The sequence below is a fragment of the Petaurus breviceps genome, unplaced genomic scaffold (genome assembly GCF_028583685.1).
Source record: "Petaurus breviceps papuanus isolate PSGF00001 unplaced genomic scaffold, PetGlider_PUasm1.0 139, whole genome shotgun sequence".
Lineage (NCBI taxonomy): Eukaryota > Metazoa > Chordata > Mammalia > Diprotodontia > Petauridae > Petaurus > Petaurus breviceps.
Genome location: NW_027185697.1, coordinates 9,937,200 through 9,949,704, shown reverse-complemented (window position 1 = coordinate 9,949,704; position 12,505 = coordinate 9,937,200). Strand labels below are relative to the sequence as shown.

The 12,505-nt window shown below is 43.3% G+C and overlaps 2 pseudogenes; one reads left to right on the top strand and one right to left on the bottom strand.

The window, feature by feature from the left end:
- Positions 1-7,629: 7,629 nt before the first annotated feature.
- Positions 7,630-8,421, bottom strand: LOC138144801 (ADP-ribosylation factor 1 pseudogene; annotated as a pseudogene).
- Positions 8,420-9,864, top strand: LOC138145655 (alpha-(1,3)-fucosyltransferase 4-like; annotated as a pseudogene).
- Positions 9,865-12,505: the final 2,641 nt, after the last annotated feature.

Sequence of the window (12,505 nt, the reverse complement as noted above, 5' to 3'; positions counted from 1 at the left end):
TAAAGTTAGCATGATATAATAATTATAATGATAATAGCTATCTTTTATATAGGGTCTACTCTGTGCCAGGCACCACACTAAGTACTTTAGAAATATCCCATTTGATCCTCACAACCCTGGGAGGTAGGAGCTGTTATTATCCCCATTTCACAGGTGAAGAAACTGAAGCAAACAGAGGTTAAGTGACTTTCCGAAGGTCACATAGGTATAAAGTGTCTGAAACCAGATTTGAGCTCACGTCTTCCAGACTATTGACCCAGTCCTCTGCTCCCTGGGCCACCTAGCTCAAGTCAGAGATTTTTGGCTGTTATTTAGTTGTGTCTGTTTATTTGTGAACTCATTTGGGGTTTTCTTGCCAAAGAATGTTTTGCCATTTTCTTCTCCAGCTAATTTTACAGATGAGGGAATTGAGGCAAAAAGGGTGAAGTGACTTGTCCAGAGTCGAGCTAGTAAGTGTCTGAAACCAGATTTGAGATCTGGTCTTCCTGACTCTAGACCCAGAACTCTAACCACTGTGCAGTCCAGTTTCACTTAAACCAGAGAATCTGAGTTTAAATCCCACATCTGTATGACCTGGGCAAGTTATTCAAATTCCATGGATCTCATTTCCTCATCTTTAAAATGAGGGGGTTGAACCTGAGTATCACTGAAAGCCCTTCCATTTAAAAAAACAAACAACTTCTGATTCTAAACATATTCATGTTGCTTCCACAGGTAGAATATAAACTCTTTGAAATAAGGGATTGTTTCATTTTTTATCTTTGTATATCCCAGTAATTTGTAACCATTTAACACATGCAATACATTATTTGACCACTTTGGTTGGACTCAGTAAGGGGATAAACCTTAAATGGCCATTCTATCCTCACCAGTATGGACTGATAAGCAGTGCTGCAAAATGAACAGGCTCTCCCTATTTGTTTAATCAACAGACATTTAATGAGCACCTACTAAATATATACAAGGCAGCCTTCTAGATGTAGATGTTGATGTATACATCTTTGATCTCTCTCCACATGTGTTTATGTACATATATGTTTATATGTGCACACATATTTATATGTATATATCCCCCACCCCATAGTCACAAACTAATCTCAGGGGGATGTGAATTGCCCTTCAAGTCCCTTGGTTGAATGGAAATCAAGTTCATTGGTCCATCACATGAAGACTCTATTCTTCCTTTTTTGGAAACTCAGGGTGCAACATTTCCTCCATCTTTAGTCTCACAGAACCTGATGTTTGAAGATCACTGTAATTGGTTTCCAACAGAGTCTGCCATTTATTTCTGTACTAGAAGATGGCGTTCACCTGGGCCAGGTGACTTGATCATCAACCTCTTCCTCTCTCTTTACTGTGCTCCTTCAAGGAAACCAATTCTTCTAGTTACTGGGTACCAACCCAGGGCTTCTGACTCACCCTACTTGTGTCTTAGAGAGAAGAGAGAATTTGGCCCAGCCTCCAGAGTGACTATGTGCATCTGTTGCTTACCCCTCCTCCAGCTCAGCTGCTTTGGTTTCCTTCATGTGGTGACAGCACTGTTAATATGGGTGGATGCTACAGAATGTAGTCATAGAAAGGCAGCTAAGAGTCAGAGATCGCTATGAAGCATCTGACTGAAGCCCAAGATACAGCTCCTTCAGGCAGCATGGTTCAACCAGGTTGCTCACGCATGCACACACAGACACACGGACAATACATAATATAGATATACTCACTATATATTTACACATATACATATATAAACATGTAGGTATATATAAATGTGTAACACAAATGTGAATATGTATATCTATATCTATCTACCAAACTACCCATCTATTTATCCATTCACTTATCAGCTTACCTTCTTATGTATGTATGTATGTATGTATGTATGTACGTATGTATGTATCTATCTATCTTAATAATCTTAGTAGCCATCAGTCTATCACTTATCTATCATCTATCTACCCATCCATCCATTGATTTAGAGTTGGAACGGACCACTCATTATACAGATGAGGCTTCAGAGAAGTCGGGTGACTAGCCCAGGAATACATAGTAATTCAAGGTGTTGGAATTCAAACCTAGGTCCTCCGACTGAAAACCTCACAATTTTTCCAGCACATTTTACTGTTTTTTCCATCTTGGGAGACAGCAGGAAAACTTCTACAGGAGCTTCCAGTGAACTTCAAAGTCCTGACAATCAATCCATCATAGGAGCATGTCATGAAAATTGGTAAGGAGAGCAACATGACATAGGAAATCGAGTGCAGGACACGGAGTCAGGGAGACATGGGGTCAAATTTCACATGCACCATTTAGTCAAGTTGCTTAATTTCCGTGGGCTACAGATTCCTGATCCATAAACTGGGGACAAAAAGCTGGCTTAGAAGTCAGGATGACCTGGGCTCAAATTCTGAACCAGGCACCTCCTGGCTGTGTGACCCTGGCCAAGGCAGGTAGGTGAGAGATCTACCTTAAATGATCTTCCAACTGAATGTCAAGCATGTCCCAGATAACTGTATCTCCATATCTTCAGATATGCCAAAGCAAAGGTCAGTAGACATATATAGATGTGTTCAAGTAAGTCACTGTAGCCATAGGCATCCTGACGCTAGGACCTAGTCCCAGTCAAAAAAGCAACATGCTTTCAGTTTGCCCTCCTTTCTTTCATATAACTGGGCAAAATAAACATCTATTGCTTCTTTTTTAAAATGTTGTTTTCAATTTTTGGAATAAAACAAACATTTCCATAATAAAATACAATAAAAAAGATGAATGTTCATGAAAACTGCAAATCTGCTGTGGACAACTTGCTGTTCCTTTCAAATACATGACAAAATTATCATGTAAATTTCTTTTTCTTTTTTCTTCCCTCCCCCTCCTGCCCTTGATATTTCTACCATTAGATAAAAATGAATTATGCTACACATATTTCTATTTATCTCTGGATGCAGACAGCATCTTTCTTCATGTGTCCTTTATAGTTAATTTGGGTATTTATAATAGACAAAATAACTTATTCACTCAAAGCTGTTCTTCAACATTATCTCTGTTACTGTATCCAATATTCTCTTGGTTCTGATAATTTCACTCTTCATTATTTCATGTAAGTCTTTCCATGATTTTCTAAAAATCATTGAGCTCATTATTCCTTATAGCACAGTAGTATTCCATGAAAATCAAGATTGAATTCAGTTAAAGTAAATACAGAGCATGTGGGTGTTGAGACTTGGGATACAAAAAAAGAAAAAAAATCATAAGAAAGAGAACACAATTCTGACATTTACAGGAGTTTGGAGTCTGGAAATATGTGACAGATGAGGATGGGAAATAGAAGGACCACAGGGCATTTGAGAGTAAAGTAATAGGTCTGATAGGTTTCATAGAGGGCAAAGTCAGACCCTCAGAGAAGGGAGCATGTGCTTCAAGCCATGATCTGAGTCCAACCAGTGAGGGTCAGAGGAGGCTGAATGGAGTCCTGGTAGGTGGTGACTCTGTGTTGAGGGATGCTAAGGCAACTGCATATGGACAGAACAAGAACAATAGAGGGGACTCAAGTCTTGAATTCAATTTAATGAACAATTATAAAAGCAGGACCTTTGTGAATTTAGGAGCAATGGGGGAAGCAATTGGTGATAAGCTTGTAGGTTGCAGGGAGAGAGGCAGTTCAGGCTTCCTGAGAAATGTGGAGAACTGGGGAGATTGGGGAGGAAGGAGCTTACATTTGAAAAAAAATATTTGTGGGTCATGAGAAGGGAGATAGTTTGGATTCTCTCAGCTTAAGAGAGGAGGAGTTCTGAGGATTATGAGGGAGTGCTGGGGAGAGATGATGAACTTACATCTCTGCCTCTGTCATTGTTGGCTTTCTGAATAAAAACCTATGAATTCTGGAGAAAGCTCTAGGTTATGAAATTCCCCTCCCTCCCTGCTCCAAGACCTCCCACTTCCTCTGGCTCCCAATACTCAGTTATTTATGACCTCAGCAACTGGTTAAGAGAAGGAAGAACTGGGAGTCCTTGGTGCGAGAGCTCCAGACCCCTTGATTTTCTATGTAGGCTCAGCCCAGATGCTATCTCCCTCCCAGTTCTGACCTCTTGAGGCAGAATGCTGAGCTGCTGGCTCAGGGCAGCTCTCTGCCTTGTTCTTCCTATAGGACTAATTCAAAATGATTTCCCTTTGACATTATAGACTCTAAGATCAGCAACAGAGAGCTGGAAGAAACCTTGGAAATCATCTAGTTGAACCCTCTCATTTTGCAGGTGAGAAGACTGGGCAGAAGGAGGGTTAAATGCCCAGAGACATTGGCAAGCAGGTGATGGACATGGGTATGAAATGGCAAACCACTCCACTGCCTTCTCCAAGAAAACCCCAAATGTAGTCATAGAGAGTCCAACACAACTGAAAAATGACTGAAAAACAACAAAAACTGAAAGGTGATGGAGTCTGAAGTGAGGTGGTTGATAGGTGAGTAGAGGGAAGGAGGAAGATGCAGAAGATGTCTTGAAGGTAGCAAGAGCAACATTTGACTCATTTGACTGAACATGAAGTGAGGGGAAATTCAGAGATGAGGATAATCCCAGGGGTACAAATTCAGAAGACTGGAAGAATGGTGGTACCCTTGTAAAGTCTGGCTGAGGGCTAAGTTCTGAAGAAAGATGATGAGTTCTGTCTTGGATGTGTTGAGTTTGAGATATCACCTGAACATCCAGTTTGAAAGGTCGAATAGTCATTGATATGAGCCTGAATCTTGGCAGATGGACTAGAGGCTAAATATACAGCTTTGGGAGTCAGTTACCTTGCCTAGAGATGTAGCACCCCATCTCCAGTCACTTCCCCAATTGGATGCTCTCACTGACTCACAGGTTAGGGTCTCCATGGGATAAGTGACTATCAACCCCAACCCCCACCCCAGTTCTAGGAGTATCAGCTCCTGAGCACTCTCCTCTCCCCTCCTACCCAGTGTATTCCTTAATCATGTATGACTGGAAATAGGCTTCCAAAGTTCCATTATTGAATTGGAACCAGGCAGGAGATATTGCCTTATGCTCTGAGGAAAAGGAAGGGAAAATTGGAGTACACTCTAAAGAGTAGACCCTTATTGGCAAGTTTTCCCATGATCATTAAATCTATGGGAGAAAGTGCAGAGAAGGAGACCTAAGAGAGAGCTCTGGGGAACAACTGCCCATAGGGATCTTGATATGGATGGCAAGCCAGCAAAGGAAACTGAGGAGTGGTCAGACAGGATGGAAACCAAGAGAAAACAGTGAAAACCCAGTCATGAAAAGCCAGAGGACAAAGAATATCCCACAGGTGAGGGTGGTCAGCAGCGGTAAATGCTGCAGGAGATCAAGAAAGACCAAAGCTGAGATGGGACCATCAGATTTGGCGATTAAGACCTCACTAGAAACTTTGGAGAAAGCAGTTTTCAGTTAGTGCTGAAGCCACAGAGGGACATAGAGCTACAGCTGGGGGATCTCATTAGCCTTCTGATACAACCCCATCATTTCACAAATGAAGAAACTGATGCCAAAGGAGGCTAGGTGATTTGCCCAGTCACACAGGTGGTGGGCATCATAGTCAGAATGTGGAAGCAAGTCCTGAAGCCTGATCATAAAGAATTGAGGAGTGAGGGAGGGAGGGGAGAGGATTCGGAAGCACTGAGTGTAGATGGATTTGCTTCCTGTGATGATGACTTCAAGGGCTCATCTAGAAGCAGTGATCTGGGCCTAGGGGTCTGCCACCACCCCTGGGGCTCCCATGCCTATCTGTTAGTGACTGTTGGCCAGCAGCTGTTGCTGATAGTCATGAAGAAGTTAGGCTACTTCTCCATGGTGATCTTTCCCCTCGATAATGACTATTGGGGAATAACTGCATAGAGGTCAAGTGGCCTGGGGGACATTGCTATTCCTGGAGTTCCTGGATTCAGCATCCTGGGTTTTCTCCATTAGGATCTGAGGGAGAAGATCTAGATTGTGGTGATGGTCTTGCTTCCCAGGGAGGAAGATCCCTGTTTTCAGTCAGATTCTGAACTTACTGAGAAAAGGAGAATAATCCAAGGGCCAATAGACAGCAACCACCATGATGTATATAGGGTGAATTTCAAGGGAGTAATGGTGACAAAAAGTCTGGAAGTGGCAGGAGGGTGGAGGGCACTTTCAAACAGGCTAGGTTAAGAATGTTTTCAAAGGGAGATGGAAGGAAGATCAACACAGGATGAAATGGGGAATAGAGGGGTGCAAAAGAACACAGTCTCTCTGGAAAATGGAGAGGTGTCTGCCAAACTAAGAGGTGTTAGATTTACTCTGCCTGGCCTCAGAAGGCAGAACTAGAAATAATATGTGACTGTAGCAAAGAGGAAACACAATTAGCTTTAATGCCATGAAAAATTCTTTTTATAAAAAAATAGTTCAGAGATTTTATTCTAATAACTTTAATTACAGTACTTATTTATCAAAATGGAAACTGAAAACAAATACACAAAACAATCAATGACTAATTGTATATTGAAAGCAATAAGAGTTTCCACAATACCAATCAAACCAGTTCTGAGCTTTTCCTGAGATAAAGTTTAACAGCTCCAGATTCTTCAGTGTTTACCAAAATACAAAGGAAAAAAAAGTAAAGATCTTCTTTTCAGATGGCAAATCTGATCCTTGTAGTAATGAGGGGTAGTAAAGCACATTTCACACATATACAGATAGGGGGATTATTCCAAAATGGGACTGAATACTTCTAGAATGCAATGACACCCCAAGCTGTCATGCTCAATTTATTTTCTTTCAAAACCTAGACACCATAGAGAAATGCTTGGTGTTCTTGACTGTGTTTTTGAAATATCTCCAGGCAAGCTTTGGGTCTAACATATGCTGTACTTACTGTGGAGAAATTTCAAATAGAAACACCACACACACTTGACCAAAATTAAAAGACTGGTTTTTTTTGTTGTCCAAATATTTCAGAAAATTCTTCTCAATGTTTATAAGCAGGCATAATTGGGTCCATCCTAAGAGTTATTCAGGTGTGATGGAGAACTAATCACAACCTGACCTGAACCACCAGGGGGAAAAAGTCTAGTTAAAAACAGGTTATGATTGAAGATCTAATGTTCTCAGTGTGCAGCCTGCTCTGAACCCCAACCTCAAAGCTTTTTTTCCTAATAAGTATCCACATGAGCACAAATACAAACACAACCTCTATGAAATACATAAAAATTCAAAGACATAGCATTATATGGATCTCTATTTTAACTGTGCAAAATTGATCAAGAAGTTGATCACTTGTTTGATTTTTATAATAATTTCTCAAGTTTAATAGAAAAACTGCAGATAATTACAATGGTCCAGTATTCAAGTTGTTACTGGAAAAACTACACGAGGCTTATTTCTATGTTCTGTGTTTGAGAATTTTACTTGTCTTAATTTTTTTTTACTATTTAAAAAAATACGCCAAGTTCAGTTTAAAAACCAACCACCAAAATGGACTTAACAGAGATCTCACAAGCCAGTAGGAGTAGCATTCAACTCTGCTGTTGCACATTACCCCCCAGCAACTGAAGTGTCAACATGCTTAAAATCCCTTCCCAGCACTAAACAGAGAGCTGATATTTTTGCAATAAAAAAGCTGAGTCATATTGCATAGGAGTGCCAGAAACTGCCCCATTGGAAACAAAAACTATTTACAATAAATAAGAAACCTGTGTTTCAGGCCTCTATATGCCACATTTACAGCATGGTGTAATACATACAGTGCCAAGGGGTAGGAAAAAAAGAGCTTCTGGCACTCACTACCACAAAGTAGCACAGTTTGCCACATGAGAGCAAAGGGAAGAGCCAATAGGAGGAGATAGGAGGGAGAGTAGGGAAGAGGGAGGAGGAACTTCTGTTGATTCATTTCTGGTTTTGGAGCTGATTGGACAACCAGTCCAGTCCTTCATAGAGCTCATCCCCACTAGGGGCACAGGTAGCTTGGACATACCAGTTTCTGTGATGAAGAGAATGTAGTCCAAGTTGCTCTATGATTTCAGCTGCATTCATGGTATTGGAAAGATTCTGATTGTTAGCAAACTCGAATAAGACGGCATCTCTATGCTCATCCTCTGCGAACATTCTCATCAGTTCTTCTCAGTCCTCATTCACTTGTTCTCTGGTCACTATTGTCAGCCACAAAAATCAGTCCTTGTGTGTTCTGAATGTAATGGCGCCACAGGGGTCGGATCTTGTCCTGGCCACCTACATCCCACTCTGTGAAGCTAATGTATTTGTATTCTACAGTTTTTATGTTGCAACCCATGCTGGGAATAGTAGTTAGTATTTAACCCGGCTTCAGTTTGTACAAAATAGTTGTCTTTCTTGAAGTATTCAGACAGCCACTAGGATCTTCACTTCTTTTTTTGCGAAAGAGGCCCTTGAAGAGGTTAGCAAATATATTTCCCATGGTCCAAGTGTGATGTGAGCCTTGGGCTTCTCGTGTCCCTTGAAAAAATTTCATAATGATTATGGATTTAGAAAGTTGTTCCTCCGTGGTGCTTGGAATCTGGGCACTGTCCCCTCCCACTACAGGCCAGTCAATCGCTGGAAGGTGAGCTGCCGCAGGGGGCCCGGAGGCGGGCAGAGCTGCAGCAGTAGGAAAGCCGCTACCCCTCTCCTCTGCCTTTGGACCCAGGGCGAGCAGCAGCTGCAGCAGCCCCAGCTCGGCCTCCTCCGCCCATGTATGTGCCATGGAAGGGTCGGCAGCGGGGCCGGCACGGGGCCCCAGGGCTGTCTCCTGGTCACATTCTGGCTCCTGATGTTCTCGGTGCTGGCCATCTACTTCTCCTCTGTTCAGCTTCCCCCGATGCCCTGGACATACCTGCCGCCACCAGCCCTGTCACGCCAGGTCACCGTCCTGATGTGGTGGGAACCCTTCGGGGGCGGATCCTACGGTCCGGTCTCAGACTGCCAGCTCCTATTTAACCTGAGCATCTGCCGCCTGCTCACCGATCGGAGAGCCTATTGGGAAGCTCAGGCAGTTCTCTTCCACCACCGAGACCTTGTGTGGACCCAGGACTGGCCCCCGCCACCGAATGAGCCCAGAGACAAGCTGGAGCTGGACGCCGCAGCGGCTGAAGGGATAGACACAGCCTTGGTGAACGGCCAGCCGGCCAGGCCCCCTGGACAGAGGTGGGTGTGGATGAGCTTCGAGTCGCCTTCCAACTCCCCAAGACTAGAGAGCCTCGACTGCAGCCTCTTCAACTGGACGCTGTCCTACCCGGCCGATTCTGATATCTTTGTGCCCTACAGATATCTGTACCCCAGGAACAGCCCGCGGGACCAGCCTTCGGGGCTGTTCCCATCTCTAGCCCGAAAGCAGGGACTGGTGGCCTGGGTGGTCAGCCACTGGAACGAGGAGCAGGCCCGGGTCAGATACTACCTAGAGCTGCGCCACTACCTGAAAGTAGACGTGTACGGCCGGTGTGGTCCTGGACAGCCAGTGCCGGACTCTGGGCTCCTGCACACCGTGGCCGGTACAAATTCTACTTGGCTTTCGAACTCTCAGCACCTGGACTACATCACGGAGAAACCGTGGTGAAACTCCTTCCTGGCCGGGATGGTGCCGGTGGTTCTGGGGCCCAGCCGGGCCAAATAGGAGCGCTTTGTGCCTCGAAATGCCTTCATCCACGTGGACGACTTTCCCAAGGCTGCTGCCCTGGCCACCTACCTTCGCTTCCTGGATCGAAACCCGAAGGAGTACAAGCGCTATTTTGACTGGCGCCGGCGTTACGTGGTGCACATCTTGTCCTTCTGGGCTGAACCCTGGTGTCAGACCAGTCAGGCTTTGCAGATTGCTGGAGACCAACCCAAGTAAATTACCAACTTGGCTGCCTGGTTTCAGAGATGAGACTTTACTAGGCTAGGGTCCTGGGTTGCCAAATATTTTGCAAAGGATATTTATTGCATAGCTTGATAATTTTCGAAAAAAAAAAAAAAAAAACGGTACTGTTTGTAACAGGAAGACTCCTAAAAATTCTCAGATCAGGTACTTGCTGCCCAGCTTGCACAAACTGGTATTTTAGAGTGGAGTGGTTGAGCTTTTTTAAAATGCATGAGGGTGAAGAGAGAAACTTGTGTCTTCTGTTTCGCAAACTATATGTGACTTGTATGGGGTAAGCAATGCAGCTAGCTCACTGTGATAGTAATGGCAATTAAAGATTCCCCTGTATTGGCTTGGTTTTCAAATTGATTGTGTTAAAACCCAGAGTTTGTTAATCCCACCTGTGGGATGGGCTTGTTGATGTGAAAAGAAAGTCCTGAACTGGGAGGAGCTGGTGACGTAGATTTGGAGAGACACTAGAGAGAGAGAGGCGGAAGATCTTTTTGGAAGCAGCACCTCATGGAGAGAGAGAGAGACTAAGAGAATTGCTGGTGGCCGCTTTGAATTGCCCTGGACTTTTGAGACCTGCCCCCTGAGCTGCCAAGGACTGAGGAGACATGGCTGTTTTGCTGGTACTTTGTCTGTCTGTTTTGATGTTGTTTTGCCAGATTTGTCCACTGGTGAAAGACAGTCCTTTTGTTGAAGAAGTCCTGGAACCTGGCTGTTCGCTAAGAAACCCTGAGACTGTCCTGCAGACAGAAAGTGAATACTGTCCACTGGTGAGGGACAGTGCTGTTGTTGCAGGGGTCTGGAGACTGTCCTGCAGACAGAATGAATACTGTCCACTGGTGAAGGACAGTGCTGTTGTTGCAAGGGTCTGGGAGCCTTTCTGTTGGTTCAGAAGCCCTGAAGAAGGATTTTCTTGTTGTATGTTTACAGAAATCCTGGGAGAGGGCTTTGCTAATGTGTTCAGGGGTTCTAGGACTGTTCTACAGACAGAGGATAAATTCATGAAGGGACTGGCAATGTATCTTGTGGCTTTGCTAAGCCTTGTCTCCCCAGGAACTAAGATTGCTAAGAACTTGCCTCGTGTCAAGATGAAGAAAAGACCTTCATTTGGGTATTAAGTGCTGTGTTTAAACTTGATGTAACTCTGGGGTAGATTCAATTGTGATCCAGGGGTAGGGAACTTTTGACCTTATGTTTGGTAACTAATCTCCATTTAAGAAGAGGGGCTTTGTGGTGGACTTAATTAAGGTATAGCCTAGGGGTGGAGAAGTATTTAGAACAGAGACTTTGTAATTGATTGAATGATTGGAAGGTCCTGGGGTGGGGTAGTACTTGGAGATTATTTAATCACACTTAGTAAATGCTGTATTTTGAATGATGTCATGTTTTGATCTTCTCTGTTCTTGGTTTGTCACTGAATAAAATAGAGAGCACCTATGCTGGTATTTTGAACCTGGGAAGATTGCCTTTGCTTGGCATTACATTACACTCACTCACCCTTAGCAGTCCTTCTTTTAACTTGGGGCAAGCTACCAGCTTCCTCTGTAGTGACAAAGTGCCTTCTTACAATGGAAAGTCACCTCTTCACTAGGTGCCTTGAAGCTTCTAGCTGAGAGTCAGGATAGTGAAGCTCCTTCATTTCATGTCCTATGAGTATTTTTTAAGAAATTGAGAATATTTATTCTGGGGAGGAAAAGACTCAAGATGAACATGACAGTGGCTTTCAAGTATTTGAAGGGTTTACCTAGTAGAAAGATTAAACTTATTCTTAGGTCTTAGTGACCGTGATGGGGTACCTGGGGTCTAAATCAATTTGTAATAACATCAGTCTGTAAAACCAATTTGTAATTTGTAAACTCAGTCTGTAAAATCACTTTTCCCTTTCCCCGCCTCAAACTCTGCCCCTTCCCCGGATCTGCACTCTGCCTAGGCAACAACTTGTGACTCCTTTGTCCTACCTTAATCTCCTCATGTCTCCTCCTGTCTGGCCCAAATCTCATCTCCAAGTTAAACTATCTATGCACTGAAGTCACAAGTTCCTCTCAGTCAGCCCTAACTTTTATCTATGCACTGAGGTCCCTTACGTCCATCGGGTCAGCCCTGACAATGGCAGCCCTACCCTTTAAAAGTAAAAGTCTGTACCCCTCTCACTTGCAGGTCCCCTAAGGACTCTTGCCTGCTTCTGTAGAAGCATAAAAACAAACTTCTATAACTCTCACTCCAATTAAGCCTGAGACCTTGAATTCTTTCCAGATGCTATTGCAGGTTTTCTGGTCTTAGATAAGATCAGAGTTCCTGCTGAACCTAGAGGGAATCACCTTTACAATGTGAAATATGACGTATCTTTTGTAAATGCAGATTTTCTTCTCTGTATATTTAATTTTCTGAAAGCAGACTAGAAGAAAAGTTGTGAAACAAGACCCCTGCCCCCAGTAACTGTTTACAAAAGTCCTTCTTATGAAGAAATATTCTTCTGAAGGAAAGGGAAGAAAACCTTGTTAGCAGTCTCTGCATAAATATTTATTTAGTGTTTTAATATATTTAAATTTTAGAATTTCTATCTTCCTGTGGGGCTTGCTATGCCTTAAAATTGCTTCACCCACAAGGCTTCATCATACTAACATCATATAGCACTTTAGCATTTGCAAAGTGCTTTATA